The sequence below is a fragment of the Tamandua tetradactyla genome, chromosome 2, assembly GCF_023851605.1.
Source record: "Tamandua tetradactyla isolate mTamTet1 chromosome 2, mTamTet1.pri, whole genome shotgun sequence".
Classification (NCBI taxonomy): Eukaryota; Metazoa; Chordata; class Mammalia; order Pilosa; family Myrmecophagidae; genus Tamandua; species Tamandua tetradactyla.
The window spans coordinates 189,402,638-189,420,351 of record NC_135328.1 but is presented as its reverse complement, the minus strand read 5'-3'; the positions used below and the strand labels follow the sequence as shown (position 1 = coordinate 189,420,351).

The 17,714-nt window shown below is 36.4% G+C and overlaps 1 protein-coding gene and 1 non-coding gene across 3 annotated transcripts in view; both read left to right on the top strand.

The window, feature by feature from the left end:
- AGO3 (argonaute RISC catalytic component 3) overlaps positions 1–17,714 on the top strand; it is a 228,780-nt gene that overhangs the window by 25,031 nt on the left and 186,035 nt on the right. The window lies entirely within an intron of this gene.
- On the top strand, positions 6,685–6,787 carry LOC143675205 (U6 spliceosomal RNA). The gene has a single exon (XR_013171448.1). It is a non-coding gene; the product is annotated as a U6 spliceosomal RNA (small nuclear RNA).

Genomic DNA, 17,714 nt, shown 5'->3' with positions numbered 1-17,714 from the left:
AGGCAAATCTATGGAGACAGAAAGGAGATTTTGGTCATAGCCTAGGACTGGGAGGAATGGAAGAAGGAGGGGGAGGTAACTGCTGTGGGGTGCATGGTTTTATTTTGGGGAGGTGAAAATTACAGGACTCAGATAAAATTCACTGAATTACATACTTTAAATGGATGAGTGGTATGTAAATTATATCTCAGAGTTATTAAAAGTGCAATCCTGAAAGGAAAAAAAAATCCTAATGAATATACAATAGAAAGTATAGGGCTTTAAATTAAAATGTTTTTAAAAGATAACCATGTCACTCAAAGGACAGTCTGGGAGCCCAGCTGAGAGATAGGCAGATACTTTCTGACTTCTGAGGCCAGGTCATAAAAGGCTATATAGCTTCTGCCAGGTTTTCTTGGGAAACTCATCTTTGTAGCCACCAGCCTCCATGTAAGAAGTCCAAGGCCACATGGAGAGGCCATGTGTGAGTGTTCTGGACAACAGCCAGATGTTCCAACCTATACCAGCATCACCTGCCAAACATGTGAGTGAAGATGCCTCCAAATGATTCCTGCCCCCAGCCATCGAGCCATCTCCAGCCTTTGAGTCCTTCCACCTGAAGCCCCAGACATTGTGGAGGAGAGATAAGCAGTCCCTGCTGTGTCTTTTCTGAATTCTTAACCCAGAGAATCCACAAACATCATAAAATGATATTTTTAAGCCACTAAAAAAAAAAAGATTATGGTAACTTTATGAAACGGATTGTAAGGAAGGTTTGCAGCTACCAAATTATTGAAATAAAGGTGAAAAAATATATAACAGTGTTCAAGGAAAACCAGGCACACGCAGTCCCTAGTCAGAGCATGTGACCAAATTGAGCCACGAGGAAGACCATAGGGAAGAATGGATATCCTGAACAACGGTGTATTCCTCTGCAGCTTATTGTATTCTGTTGGTGTAATTTGTATTCAGCTGCTATTACTTGGTAATGCAAAACATTAATAAGCTGAAGAAAATCACATATGAACCAATGTAATATCTGTATTAAACTAGCATAATTTCCCTGTTTACGGTTGCATATAAGCTAATGTGTGATTTAGAAATCACATCTGATACACACATGTATCAGAATAGACTGTTCAGGGAAAATCAATCTTTCCTCCCTTTCTTGGTCCCCAAGTTTCTAGTTCCCCTCTATGAAGGTAATCATTGCTACCACTATATTAGTGCTCTGTAAGATATTCAAATTATGTATAAATATAGAGAGGGGGGAAAGGAAAAATGTATATTACTTAATTTGCCCAAATGAACATATACACCTTATTCTTCACTGCTTTTTTCATATAATGTGTCTTTATAGATAGTCAAGAGCCTTCTGATTTTAAATAGGTACGTATTCCATTGTATGGTTTTAACATTATTATTAATTCCTTGTTGAGCATTGATTTATTCATTCAATATACATTTACTGCTTATTGTATGCAAGCAAATGTTCTAGACACTGAAGATAGTGTATTTTAGAAAGCACAATATTCCAGCCCTTTTAATTTACTATTCCATTGTCTTTTTTTTTTTGCATGGTCAGGCACTGGAAATCAAACCCGGCACCGCCCTATTCCATTGTCTTTTGATCCTCCAAATAATGCTGCAGAGAAGAATATCCTTGTAGAAATGTCATTTTACACATGTGAAAGTTATCTGTGTAGGTAAATACCTAGAAACAGAATTAATAGTCAAAGAATCTATGCTTTTTAAATTTTGAAATATTCTTAAATTACCTACTATAGAAGTACCAATTTAAATTCACCAGCAATAAATAATTTATTTACCTTTGTGTTTTCTTAAATTTATTGTTCTTTGCCAATCTGGTAGAAGAAAAATATCTCATTCTACTTTTAATTACATTAGTTCTTACAGATTGTAAACTTTACATATATTTGATTGCTATGTCTACTTCCTTATCCGTGACCTGCGTATACCCTTTGCCCATTTTTCTATGTGGGTTGTTGATTTTTTTTTTTTTCTTATTGATTGATTGGGAGTTTTTACAAATTAGAATTTGTATATGATGTGATGTGCATTTATTTCCCAGCCTGTCATTTGTCTTTTGGATTTGTTTGTAATTTTTTATGGAAAGTTTAAACATTTTATAGAGTAGAGTGTATCAGTCTTGTTTTATAGCTTCTGGGTTTCATGCCGATAGTTAGCTAGGTTTTCCTCATACTGAAATTATAAAAAAAAAATTCTTCCATATTTTCTTCCAGAATTCTTATAGTTTCATTTATTTACATGTAAATCTTTGTTCCAGCTGAGAGTTTTACTGTAGGGAAGCATGGTATTACAACATTATGCATGATGTGGCACACATAGAAAATTATGGCACCAGGAAGTAAATGAGGCTGCTTACAATAGAGATCTCCAGCTGTGCCATGGGACACCTGGCTGACCTGAGGGCCAAAGGCATCAATATCTCAGCACTTATAATTTTACTCTGAGCATCCTTGCGTAGGTTACCTGTTTGAGAATTTCTTTGAGATATTTATCTAGTAGCAGAGTTTCTGGGCCAGTGGGTTTGTATATATGTAATTTTCCGAAGTGATGCTGGATTGCCCTCTGAAAGGACTACACCTCTGTACTTTCAGTAGAAATAACGATGGTTTCTATAAACCTGCATTCCTACTAATACTTGACATTATCTAGCTTTCAGATTTTTTCCCCTCTGATAGGTATAAAGTTAAATATTGTTATTTGTATTCACATTATTCTGATTACTAGTGATGTTCAGGTCCTCTTGGGTTTTTTTTTCTTTTTATAACTTTTTTATTGTACAGCATATATACAAAGCAAAGAAAGAAGAAAGCAATAGTTTTCAAAGCACTCTTCAACACATACCTCTTATGTTTTTTAAACTTTTGAATTTATTCTTTATATCATTGGCTATTTATATCCTTCACTGATTTTTTTTTTATTGAAGTTGCCCTCTTCTGCTTCTTAATTGCAGGAATTGATTATGTATTCTAAATATTAATCTCTTGTTAGTTGTGGACATTATAAATTTCTTCTATTTTGTTATTTATCTTAACTTTGCCTGTGAAGCCCTTTGAATAGAACCCTTAATTTTTATGTATCACATTAATCCTTTTGAAAGAAACTTTTTACCTTGTTGTCTGTATTTTTAAGGTTTTAAGAAGTACTTTCCTGACCCAGTGTTGCACAGAAACTCACCTACATTTTGTTTTGACTTTGTGATTTAATCTTTCATGTTTAGATTCGTTTGTTGGTTTGTTTTTTCACCTTGATTTTACTATGGGTAGGGATCCAGTTTCATTTTTGTTCATATGCTACTTTTCCCATGTGCTAAACAATCCTTCCTTTTCTCCTTTATTTGTAGGTTGGCCTTTATCATATATGAAGTTCCCATATTTACATGCTTCTGTCTCTTTAGTTCTTTTTGTTGTATTGGTCTGTTTTATCTATATTGGAACTTTGTAATCTTTGATCAGATGTCCTGACATCCTAAATGCTACCTGCTGAATATTTTTGTATTTCTGTAAATATTCTTAAACTTTGTTCTGGGATGCAGTCAAGTTACTTGTGGAAACAGTTTGATCTTTTTTCAGTCTTGCTTCTATGATTCCTTAGAATGGTCTGGAGCAGGTCTCAGAGCAGGGCTGATTATTCCCCACTGCTGAGGTATATTTTTGAGTACCCTACCCAGTGTCTCCTGGATTATGAGTTTATCCAGTCTGGGTGGTGGGAACATAAGCTATTACCAGACCTGTGTGAGTGCTAAGTACTTTTCTTCTCATGATTCTATCTCTAGCCTTAGGCTATTTCTTCACACCCAGTACCCTGCTCAGTACTCAGGGGGTACCCTGTGCAGATATAGTATGTTCTGGCATTGGTAGATTCAGTGCTATACAAATGTCTTTTTCTCCAAAATTGATCTATATTATTCAGTGCAAACAAAATCCAAGAGGTTTTTGGTTTTTTGTAACTGACAAGCTGATTCTATAACATATGTGGAAATACAGTGAGCCCAAAATAACCAAGGCATTCTTGAATAACATGATAGTAGGACTGGCACTATCAGATATCAAACCCTACTATAAAATTTTAATTTAACACAGTACAGCATTGGTATAAGGATGTATAATAGGCCAATGGAACATTAAATACAGAGCCCTGAAACAAAGCTATATATATATATGAACACTTGGTTTAGGGCAAATTTGGGACTGAATAGTGATGAAGAAAGGACAGATGTAAAGTCAACTTGATATTCATATGAAAATATATAAAATTTGATTCCAGAAGATGGTACCTGGAATCTACCAATTCAGCTACATTGTAGATGAAAGGCAAAACAATAATAAGTTCTAGAAGGTAACATAGGAGTGTTTCAGTTTGCTAAAACTGCTGAAATGCAATATGCCAGAAATAGGCAGACTTTTAACAAATGGGGATATATTAGCTTGCAAGTTATAATTGTAAGGCCATGAAAATGTCCAAATTAAAGTATCAACGGGAAGATACCGTCTCTGAAGAAAGGCTGCCTGCTTCTGAGACACCTCTGTCACATGAGTAGACACATGGCAGGTATCTGCTGGTCCTTCTTTCCCAGGTTTCATTGCCTTCAGCTTCTGCTTTCAGTGACTTCATCTCTCCAGAGGCTTTTTTCTCTCCAGACTTCTCTGGGTGTTTCTCTCTGAGCTCTCTGAGCTTTTTCTGACTTTTAGCCTCTCATAAAGGACTCCAGTAAAAGGATTAAAACCCACCCTGAATGGGCTGGGTCACATCTCAATTGAAAACCTAATTGAAGATCCCACCCGCAATAGGTCTGCACCCACAGAAATGAACTAAAAGAACATGATCTTTTCTGGGGCACATAATAGTACCAAACTACAAGGAGAAATCATTATGACTTTGGCATAAGGTCAGGTTTCTTAAAACAAAAACAAGCATAAGGAATAAAAATGATGAGCAGGACACTGTTAATATTACAAGCTTTTTTTTTTTTTCAAACATTGTCCTTAGGAAAGTGAAAAAGCAAGTCACAGACTGAGGAAAGTTACCTGCGACACAAATAACAGGTAGAAAAACTAAATGTATAATATACAAGAAATCCCTACAAATCAATAAAAAAGACAGACAACCCAATGGAGAAATGAGGGGAAGTCAGAACAGGCATTTCAAAACAAATAATGCCTATAATGACACATGAACATATGAAAAGGTGTTCAATATTGAATTATCATCAAAAACTATATATAGAGAAACTCCTATACACTCAACAAAATGACTAAATTAAAGATTGTTAATGCAAGTAATGATGAAAATATGGAACTGATAGGAATATGAACAGGTACAACCACTTTAAAAAATAGTTCGGTACTATCTCCTAAAGTAAAGCCCAATAATCTAGTATTTGCACGCTTAATTTATAACCAATAAACAATTTCAACATAAAATATATAAGAATTGGAAGGGATGAAATATATACAGATATGAATTCACATGCAGAAAAGTCTAAAAGACTAATCAGAAGTTTGGAAAGCTGGATATAAAGTCAGTATTTAAAAATTGGATTGACAAGCTGATTGTAAAATTCATCTGGAAATACAAGGTATCTAGATGAGCCAAAACAATCTTGAAAAAGAAAAGAGAGGCTGTGAGAAACGCCATTGCTCCAACCCCCCTCAAGTAAAAGCAGCAGAGAAGTCTTAAAGGAACGATACCTTATATATTTCCCCCCTCATGCCACTTTCCATTTCTCATTAGGAAACAAAAATAGTTTGAAAAAGTTCCAAATAGATGGCTCCAGTCCTCAACAACAACAATCCAGTTATCTCAGAGGAGTGAGAGAATTAAGATTACCAGAGTTATAATAACATTAACTCAGAATGTCCAATCTCAACAGGAAATTGCAAAACATACACAAAAAACAGGAATGCATGACTCATTCACAGGAAAAAAAAGAATATTTTGCCAGGAATAATTCCTGAGGAGCCTCATACGTTGGAAATATTAGCCAAAGAGTCTAAATCAGCTGTCCTAAATTAGTTAAAGGAACCCATTTACAAAGAACTAAAAAAAATTAGGAAAATATTGTCTTAACAAAATGAAGAGATGGCAATTATAAAAAGGAATCAAACAGATTTGGAAACTGCAAAGTATAGTAATGGAAATGAAAAGCTCATTAAATGGATTCAGCAGCAGATTTAAACAGGCAGAGGAAAGGATCAGTGAATTTGAAGGAAAAAATTGAAATTACTTGGTGTGAGGAGCAGTAAGAAAAAAATATTGAAAAATGAAAAGAGACTTAGGAACCTGTGGGGCTCCATCAAGGGTTCCAACATTCATGTCATTAAAGTCCTAGAAGAAACGAGAGCTAGAGAAAGGGGCAGAAAAAGCATTTCAAGAAGTCATGGCTGAAAACTTCCCCAACCTGATGAAAGATATGAATATGCACACCCAGGTAACTCAATTAATCGATGTTATAAGGGCATTTTTAGTGAAATTGTCAAAATCCAAAGGCAAAATGAGGATTATGAAAACAGCAAGAGAGAAGCGGCTCATCACTTCCAAGGAATCCCTGATAAAATCAGCAGTGGATTTCTCACCAGAAACCATGGTGTGCTGGTTTGAAAGGATGTATGTCCCCTAGAAAAGCCATGTTTTAATCAAAATCCCATTTCATTGTTCTTGCTTTGGCGGCACATGTACTAAAATTGAAAACATACAGAGAAGATCAGCATGGCCCCTGCTCAAGGATGACATGTAAATTCGTGAAGTGTTCCATATTTAAGAAAAAGAAAATCCCATTCCATGATGGCAGAATAATCCCTATTCAATACTGTATGTTTGAATCTGTAATTAGATAATCTCCCTGGAAATGTAACCCAATCAAGTATGGTTTTCAAACTGGATTGGGGGAAATGTGTCACCACCTGTTTGGGTGGGTCTTGATTAGTTGCTGGAGTCCTATAAAAGAGGGAACATTTTGGAGAATGAAAGAGATTCGGAGAGAGCAGAGAATGCTGTAGTACCATGAAGCAGAGTCCACCAGCCAGCGACCTTTGGAGATGAAGAAGAAAAATGCCTCCCAGGGAGCTTCATGAAACAGGAGGCCAGGAGAAGAAGCTAGCAGATGATGCTGTGTTTGTCATGTGCCTTTCCAGGTGAGAGGGAAACTCGGACTGTGCTCACCATGTGCCCTTCCACTTGAAAGAAACCCTGAACTTCATCAGCCTTCTTGAACCAAGGTATTTTTCCCTGGATGCCTTAGATTGGACATTTCTATAGACTTGTTTTAACTGGGACATTTTCTCAGCCTTAGAACTGTAAATTAGCAACTTACTAAATTCCCCTTTTTAAAAGCCATTCTGTTTCTGGTATATTGCATTCCAGCAGCTAGCAAACTAGAACACATGGAGACCAGAAGACAGTGGGATGGCCTATTTAAAGTCCTTAAAGAAATAAATTTTCAACCAGGAATTCTGTATCCAGCAAAATTCTCTGTAAAAAATGGAGTAGAAATTAAGACATTTACAAAAAAAAAAAAAAAAAAAAAAAAAGCTGAAAGGGTTCTTTACCAAAAGAACTACCCTGTAAGAAATGCTAAAGGGTGTATGTTTGATTGAAATAAAATGACACTAGACCGTGACTAGAAGCCATAAGAGAAATAAAGAACATCAGTAAAGGTAACCACATAGGTAAATTCAAAATTAGGTGTTACATTGTACTTTTGGTGAGAGGTACAGAGATAAATAGGAGAAGAGAATTTGTGTATTACTGACATTAGGTTGTTATTGATTTAAGTTATTAATTGTAATAAGAAAGATAACCACTAAGAAAATAGCTAAAAAATGTAGAGAAAAGGAAAGAATAAGGACTCAAAATAGTACACTTCAAAAAAGCAAATAAATTTTTCAAAAGGCGGTAATGGAGTAAGTCAGTGTTCTAGTTTGCTAGCTACCGGAATGCAACACACCAGAGATGGATTGGCTTTTAATAAAATGGGATTTATTTTATTAGTTCTTCAGAGGAAATGCAGCTAACTTTCCACTGAGGTTCTTTCTTATGTGGGAAGGCACAGGATGGTCTCTGTTGGTCTTCTCTATAGGCCTCTGGGTTCCAACAACTTTCCCCGGGGTAAGCTGCGAGTGCTGAGATGAGGTATGCTGAGCTGCTTTGGCTGTGCTACGTTGCGCTCTTTCATTTAAGCTCCAGCCAATAAAGTCAAACACCATTCGTTCCATCACGCACTGCTCCTAACTGAGTGCAGATGTAAATCAGCAACAGATGAGATTCATGTACCATTGGCTCATGTCCACAGCCACAGAACTAGGTGCCTTCACCTGGCCAAGTTGACAAACGAATCTAACTACCACAGTGAGGAACAAGAAATACGCAGAAAACAAGTACTTAAATGACGGAAATAAATCCTTCTCAGTTATTACCTTAAATACCAATGGATTAAACTCCCCTATCAAAAGACAGAAGTTGGCAGATTTGATGAGAACACATGATTCATCTATAATATGCTGCCTACAAGAGACTCATTTTAGGTACAAAGACACAAAGAGGTTGAAAGTAAAAATGTGGAAAAGCTATTCCATGAAAACAAAAATCAAAAGGGAGCCAGAGTGCTATATTATTGTCAGACAAAATAGTTTAAAAAGATTACAAGGGATTGGAAAAAGTATTATATATCAAAAAATGTTCAATCCTGTAAGAAGATATAACAATTATAAACATATATGCACCTCACAGCAATATAATGCCAAAAGATATGAAGCAAAAATTGACAGAATTAAGAGGAAAACTTGATAGTTCTACAGTGTTAGTTGGGGACTTCAATATAGTACTTTCAATAATTGATAGACCATCTGAACAGAATATTATTAGGGAAACTGAGGGCTTGAACACTATTAACCAGTTAGACCTAATGCCTACAGTTAATGGAAAGAAAACTGGAAAATTTACAAATATGTGGAAATTAAGCCATATACTATTAAATCACCAATGGTTCATCAAAGAAATTACAAGGAAATTAGGAAATATCTTGGGATAAATGAAAATGAAAACACAGCATACCAAATCTTATGGGATGCAGTAAAGACAGTACTCAGATGGAAATTTATAGTCCTCAGTGCCTACATTGAAAAAGAAGAGAACAAATTAGTAACCTATCTTTGTACCTAAAGAATCTAGAGCAAGAAGAGCAAACTAAACCTGAAGGTAGTAGAAAGAAAGAAATAGTAAAGATTAAAGCAGAGATAAATGACATATAGAATAACAAAACAATAGCAAGAATAAATAAAACCAAAAATTGGTTTTTTTAAAAGATCAATAAAATAACAAACTTTTAGGCAGAATGATAATGAAAAAGAGAGTACACAGATAATTAAAATCAGGAGTGAAAGTGAAATTATAACTTCTTTTAGAAATGTAAAGGATTTTAAGAGGGTAGTATAAACAATTCTATGTCAGCAAGTTAGAAAACCCAGATAAAATGATTCTTAGAAACATACAACTAAACTGATCTGTTGCAAGAAAAATTGGAATATCTCAACAGATTTATAACAAGGAAGAAATTGAATCAGTGCTTAAAAATTTCCCAAGGAGGACAACCAAAGCAATAGGCTGAGCCCTCAGTCTTGGGGTTTGTTCATATGAAACCTAACCCTGCAAAGGATAAGCTAAGCCTTCTTAAAATTAGGCCTAAGATTCACTCCCAGAGAACCTCTTTTGTTGCTCAGATGTGGCCTCTCTCTCAGCCAACACGACAAGCAAACTCACTGCCCTCCCCCTCTCTACGTGGGACATGACTCCCAGGGTGGTGGACCTTCCTGGCAACGCGGGACAGAAATCCTAGAATGAGCTGAGACTCAGCATCAAGGAATTGAGAAAACCTTCTAGGCCAAAAGGGGGAAGAGTGAAATGAGACAAGATAGAATGTCAATGGCTAAGAGATTCCAAACAGAGTCTAAAGGTTATCCTGGAGGTTATTCTTATGCATTATATAGATACCACCTTTTTAGTTAAGGTGTAATGGAGAGGCGGGAGGAAAGTGCCTGAAAATACACAGTAGAGCTGTGTTCCAGTAGCCATGTTTCTTGAAGATAATTATATAGTGATATAGCTTTTGTAATGTGACTGTGTGATTGTGAAAACCTTGTGTCTGATGCTCCTTGTATCTACCTTATGTACAGAAGAGTAAAATATATGAATTAAAAGTTAAATAATAGGGGGAACAAAAGGATAAAATAAATTTAGTAGATTGAAATACTGGTGATTGGTGAGGGAGAGGGGATATGGTATGTATGAATTTTTTTCTTTTTTCTTTTTATTTGTTTTTCTGGATTGATGCAGATGTTTGGAGAATTGATCATGGTTATGAATGTACAACTATATTTGATATTGTGAGTTATTGTTTATGTACCAAGAATGGAATGATCGTATGGTAAGAATGTTGGTGTTTGTATGTTGTTATGTTTAAAAAAATTTTTTTAATTAAAAAATTCCCAAAGTAAAAAAGTTCAAGACTATATGGTTTCACTGCTGAATTCAGCCAAACATTTAAAGAAGATTTAGCACCAATCCTTCTCAGATTCTTACAGAAAGTTGGAGGGCAGGGGACAATTCCTAACTCATTATGTGAAGCCAACACTATCTGATACTAAAGCCAAATAAAGACAGTACAAGAGAAGCAAATTATGGACCAATATCTTTTATGAATACAAATGCACAAATCCACAACAAAATACTGGCAAAGTGAATCCAACAGTATATTAAAAGTATTATACACCATGACCAAGTGGGATGAAGGATAAAAACACACATTCATCTCAACTGATATAGAAAAGACATTTGGTAAAATCCAATATATTTTCATGATAAAAGCACTCAGAAAACTAGGGATAGAAGGGAACTTTCTCTACATGGTTGTGCTGGTTTGAAACTGTTATATACCCCAGAAAAGCCATGTTCTTCTAATCCAGTCTTGTGGAGCAGACTTATTGTTGGGTGAGACGTTTTGATTAGGTTGTTTCCATGGAGATGTGACCCCACTCATTCAAGATGTGTCTTAATCTGCTTACTGGATTACTTTAAGAGGGAAGCATTTTGGGGAAAGCTCAGACGTAGATTTTTGGAGATGCAGAAGAAAAACGCCTCAGGAGATGCCAGAAGCTAAGAGAATTGTTTGAAAGCAGAAGCTGGGAGAAAAGGGCAGCCCCATGTGCCTTCCTACGTGACAGAGGAACCTAGATGTCTTTCCTCCAACAAGGTATCCTCTTGTTGGTGCCTTAATTTGGACATTTTCATGGCCTTAGAATTGTAACTTGTAATTTAATAAATCCCCTTTATAAAAGCCACTCCATTTCTGGTATATTGCATTCAGAAGCTTTAGCAAACCAAAACAAGGATTGAAGAGCATTTATGAAAAACCCAAAGCAAATATCATACTCCATGGTGGAAAACTGAAAGCCTTCCTTCTAATATCAGGAAGAAGACAAGAATGCCCACTGTCTCCACTGATATTCAGCACTATATTGGAAGTTCTGGCCAGAACAGTCATGCAAGAAAAAGAAATAAAAGGCATTCACATTGTGAAGGAAGAAGTCAAATTATCCCTACTCACAGATAACATGATCCAATATATATAGAAAATCCTAAAGAATCCAAAAGAAAGCTACTATAACTAACACATGAATTTAGCAAAATTGCAGGATACAAAAACACGCAAAAATCAGTTGATTTTATACATTGGTTAATTAATGTTTAAAGGAAGAAAGCAGTTCAATTTACAATAGCATCTAAAATAATAAAATACCAAGGAATACATTTTGACAATGAGTTGAAAGACTTGTACACTGAAAACTACAAAACATTGTTAAAAGAAATAGAACACTGATAAATGGAAAGATATCTCTTGTCTATGAATTGGAAGAAAATATTATTAAGATGTCAATACTGCCTAAAGTCATCTACATATTTGATGGAATTCTTGTAAAATCTCCAGCAGCATTTTTTGGAGAAATAGAAAAACTGATCTTCAAATTCATATCAAATTGTGAAGGACTCCAAATAGGTGGAAGAACCTTCAAAAAACAAGAGGAAAGTTGGAAGTGCAAGAGTAGTTCACTGGTAGAGTTTTTGCCTTCCATGGAGACCCAGGTTCAATTCCCAGTCCATGCACTTCCCAGAAAATAAGCAAACAAAGAACAAACAAAAATTCAACAAATGGGCGCTTCAATAATGGGATACTCACAAGGAAAAATTCAACAAATGAGAGCTGCAATAATGGGATACTTACATGGAAAAATAATAAAATGTGACCCTGCCACACAGTCTACAAAAAAAAAAAGAAAGAAAAAGAAGAAGAGGAAAGTTGAAGGACTCACACTTTCTGATTTCAAAAGTTACTACAAAACTCCAGTTATGGTACTGTCATAAGGATAGACATATAGACCAATGGAATAGAATTGAGAGTCCAGAGATAAATAGACACATCTATGGCTAGTTAATTTTCTACAAGGTTGCCATGTCCATTCAGTGGGGAAAGTATAGTTTCTTCAGCAATGGTGTTGGGACAACTGGAAATCCACATACAAAAAAATGAATGTGGTCTCCTATCTCTTACCATATAGGAAAAAAACATAGTAAAATGTCTTCAGGACCTTGTAACTAGGCAATGGATTTTAGATTAAGTATCAAAAGGACAAGCAACACAAGAATAGAATGAGAGAAACAATTATAATCTATATCTGATAAACATTTAATAACTAGAATATATGAAGAAATCTACATATAGACTGAGAAACAAAAGACAATCCAATTAACAAATGGACCACCATTTACCGATTGTAGGGAGATGGCAGAGTAGGAAGCTCCAGGAGTCAGTACCTCCACAAAAACAACTATTGAACTGGAAGAAACTGTCTGAATGAACCCGTTTGAAACTGCAAAGTCTAGGGGAACTAGACTTTGTGTAGCATCCAGGGAGGAACAGGCTGGTAAATTGCAATAAAGACTGTTAAATTTCATCCCCGCTGCAGTGCCTTTCTTTCAGCCTCATGGACTGGAACTGGAACTCTGGCTTCTAGCATAGCTTGCTGGCACCAGGTTGGACATAAAAAACTGTCCTCCAAACTCCAGAAGCATGTGGTCTGATGCCAGATCTCTGCCTTTATCAGCTACTTCAGATTGCTTGGGGCCAACTCTGAAGGTTACCATTGTCCCAATCCCCCTTGGGCAAAGTAATCTTAAAGATAGGAAGGTTCCTCAGATATACAGAAAACAGAGGCCTGCATTAACTGTGCAAGAGGTGAATTAAGTAAAGACAGCTTCAAAACCCATAGAAGAAACCCATCGAAGAAATCTCTGCTGCCCAACCCCTCCACAATGAGGGTGGAGTCAGCTTACACTCTCATTGTGGGTCCAGAGGGAGCAGAATGGCCCTTGTATGCATACTGGGATTGAAACATGTCAGTGCCAATATATTGGGTGGAATACTTGAGGCTGAGCTGGGGAATGTGTCTCAGATTTGCCCTCCCCGAGTTTGTCCTGAAACAGAGAAGCCACTTTCAGCCAGCTGGGTCAGTGTGAAAAACAATTAAGTTGAAGCAGCCTGGGTGAAGAACTACCTGTATTGAGTCACTCAGGAGATTTCCCAAGAGTGGGAAGGAAGTCTGTTTCAAAGGGAGTAGAGGGTCTGGTCACTGGTACTGAAATTCCTAAGGCCTCTAGCAAACCTAAGCCCAGGGGGAAAAAGCAGGCTCAAGTTAAGATAAACTGGACCCTTCACTTCTCACTTGCCTTGGGCCAATCTTCTTGATACCCACTTGCCTTGGGCCAGTCTTCTTGATAGGAGGGCTAAATTCTGGAAACCATCATCCAAAGCAAAACTAATTTGCAAAGGCAGTTAAAAGTGCTTATAGCCTTGCTTTGATTGTTCTAATTAGTTCCTGGCATTCAAGAATACCTCTGTCATATCAATAGCTGGATACAAACTTAATGGATAATCTAGAGATTAATTCCTAGAATTAACACTCTAAAAATATTAAAGTGTAGCCTGTGCAACAAAAGACTACAAGACAACGAATGAAGCAATAATAGCCAATCTGAAAGAAAAAGTAATTTAGAAACCACCAATGAAGAGGACCAGACCTTGGATTACTAGAGAGAGACTTTTTAATTATGATCCTCAGTATGATAAAGGAGATAAAGGAAAACATGAAGAAAGAACTAAATGATATGAGAAATGAATGAAAAATATGAAAATCTCTTTAGAAATATGCTGTATTGAAGAACACAGTAACTGAAATGAAAAAATTTCCTGGATAGATTCAACAGCAGATTGGAGGTGGCAGAAGAAAGATTGGAGACAACTCAATAATCTTGAAAGCAAAACAAATGAAATGATTAATACTAAGGAGTAGAAAGAAAAAAGAATACAAATTTGTGAACAGAGCCTAAGAGACCTGTGGGACATCATCAAGCATACCAGTATGCACACTATGGTAATCCAAGAAGGAGAAGAGGGAGAGAAAGGTGCAGAAGGAATATTCAGAGAAATAATGGCACTATAAAAATAGCACTGAATCATACATATAATTGTGGCTGAAAGGAGAAGGTGAAGGTTATTGTCAGGCACAGGGTCGTTAAAGGATTCCACAGGAGACAGCGAATTAAAGCTTTTGGGGTTTATTGCTAGAAAGAAACAGACAGATAGCAAAGGAAGAACAGGCAGGTGGGAGCCAGCAAAACCTGCCAGTGAAAGGAAAGGAAAAATGGCTCCAACTTTCTTTCTGACAGCTTGTGGTTTTAAAGGAAAAACTGCGCCAAGAGGGGTGGGGGTGACGTGTGGTCACAGGCATCACCGGGAGATATCAGGCTGGTGCAGATCATGACTTCACACTCATGGTTATCTTGTCTGGCCTTTGGCAGGTGGGGTGTTGGCACGTTTGTGCTCACTATCTTGCTGTTACATCAGGTCCTGTCTTAAGAGCTGCTGAGGGAGGGAAACTGAAGGGGCCCCCATGCCACAGAATCCATTTTGCATGTTGTTTTATTTTCTGATACCTGACATTCCTACCTTTTTATTTTAATAAAATTGACTAGAGTTGGCATTAGATTGGGGGGATGCCTTGGCTTAGCTCAAAGCAGTTTTTGAAGGGAGTAAGGCAAAGGGATGAATTGATTAAATCAATTGTTATTTTTTGAGAGTTTAGCATCTTCAGGTTTCAGAGCTTCTTTGGCACTGAAATAATTTGGAGGTTTTAAGTTTCTGAAAAACAAGCTTAGTAAGTACATCAGATATTTTTTAGGGTTTCTAGAAAGATTATTGGTTGGGATTTGCCATATTGTGGCAGTTTGTAATATCTGGCTGAAGTTTGCATAAGACTAACCTCCAGAATAACCTCTCAACTTGATTTGAAATTTCTTAGCCATTGAAACTCTGTTTCTTTTCCCTCTTTTGGTCAGTTCATCCAGGTTAGGGCTAGGTTTATCTTTGGAGCTTATGTCTCACAGTGCCAGGGCCAGCCATATTCTGTGATAAGGTCAGTTGTATTTCATGCTGTTAGTTGCCAGGTTTATATTCGTGGAAATTATGTCCCACGTTGTGGGGAAATTTAGAGTTTGGCTTAGAGAGAGACCACATTTGACCAACAGCAGAGATGGCTCTTAGGCACTAATTCTTTCAGTTTCATTCAGTGTTCTAACATTATTGTGTTACAGTTAGGTAGTATTGTGCTGTCCGTTTCTGAGTTTTTACATTCAGTCCTGTTGCACAATCTGTATCCCTTCAGCTCCAATTACCCAATATCTTACCCTATTTCTGTCTCCTGATGGTCTCTGTTACCAGTGAAATTCTCCAAGTTTATTTACTAATGTCAGTTCATATCTGTTCATATCACAGTATTTGTCCTTTTGTTTCTGGCTAATCTCATTCAGCATAATGTCCTTAAGGGCCATCCATCTTGTTACATACTTCATAACTTTATTCTGTCTTCCAGCTGCATAATATTCTATCATATGTATATACCGCAGTTTGTTTAGCCAGTCATTTGTTGATGGACATTTTGGTTGTTTCCATCTTTTCACAATTGTAAATAATGCTGCTATAAACATTGGTGTACAAATGTCCATTTGTGTCCTTGCCCTCATGTCCTCTGAGTAGATACTTAGCAATGGTATTGCTGGGTCATATGGCAATTCTTTATTTAGCTTTTTGAGGAACTGCCAAACTGCCTTCCACAGAGGTTGTACCATTTGACATTCCCATCAACAGTGGATAAGTGTGCCTCTTTCTCCACATCATCTCCAGCACTTGTCATTTTCTGTTTTATTGATAATGGCCATTCTGGTGGGTGTGAGATGATATCTCATTGTGGTTTTGATTTGCATTTCTCTAATAGCCAGGGAAGTTGAGCTTCTCTGAATGTATCTTTTAGCCATTTGTATTTCCTCTTCTGAGAAGTGTCTGTTCAAGTCTTTTGCTCATTTTGTAATTGGGTTGTCTGTCTTTTTATTGTTGAGTTGAACAGACTCTCTATGGAGTCTGGATACTAGACCTTTATCTGATACGTCGTTTCCAAATATTGTGTCCCATTGTGTAGGCTGTCTTTTTACTTTCTTGAGGAAGTTTTTTGATGCGCAAATGTGTTTAATTTTGAGGAGTTCCCATTTATTTGTTTCTTTCTTTGGTGCTCTTGCTTTGAGTGTAAGGTCTATAAAACCACCTCCAAGTATAAGATTTATAAGATATTTCCTTACATTTTCTTCTAACAATTTTATGGTCTTAGATCTAATGTTTAGGTTTTTGATCCATTTTAAGTTAACTTCTGTATAGGGTGTGAGATATGGGTCCTCTTTCATTCTTTTGTATATGGATATCCAGTTCTCTAGGCACCATTTATTGAAGAGACTGTTCTGTTCCAGATGAGTGGGCTTGACTGCCTTATCAAAGATCAATTGTTCATAGATGAGAAGGTCTGTTTCTGAACACTCTATTCGATTCCATTGGTCAGTATATCTATCTTTATGCCAGTACCATGCTGTTTTGATCACTGTATCTTCATAATACGCCTTAAAGTCAGGTAGCGTGAGACCTCCGACTTCATTTTTTTTCCTCAGGATACTTTTAGCTACTCAGGGCACCGTGCCCTTCCAGAAATATTTGGTTATTGGTTTTTCTGCTTTTGAAAGTAAGTTTTTGGGAATTTAATTGGTATCGTATTAAATCTGTAAATCAATTTAGGTAGAATTGACATCTTAACTATATTTCGTCTCCCGGTCCTTGAACACGGTATGACCTTCCATCTATGTAGGTCTTTTGTGATTTCTTTGAACAATTTCTTGTAGTTTTCTTTGTATAGGTCTTTTGACTCTTTATTTAAATTTATTCCTAAATATTTTACTCTTTTTTCCATCCTCCAGTTCACTAGTCCTATTTTCTGCCTCTGAAAATCTAACATTGTAGGTTTCCATTGTTTTTTTTTTTCATCTCTTCTGCTGTGCCTTTCATTCCTATAAATTCCGTGATTTGTTTTTTCAGACTTTCTGTTTCTTCTTTTTGTTCATTCCTTGCCTTCTTTATATCCTCCCTCAATTCATTGATTTGATTTTTGATGAGGTTTTCCATGTCTGTTCATATATTCTGAATTAATTGTTTCAACTCCTGTATCATTTGAATTGTTGGTTTGTTCCTTTGACTGGATCATATC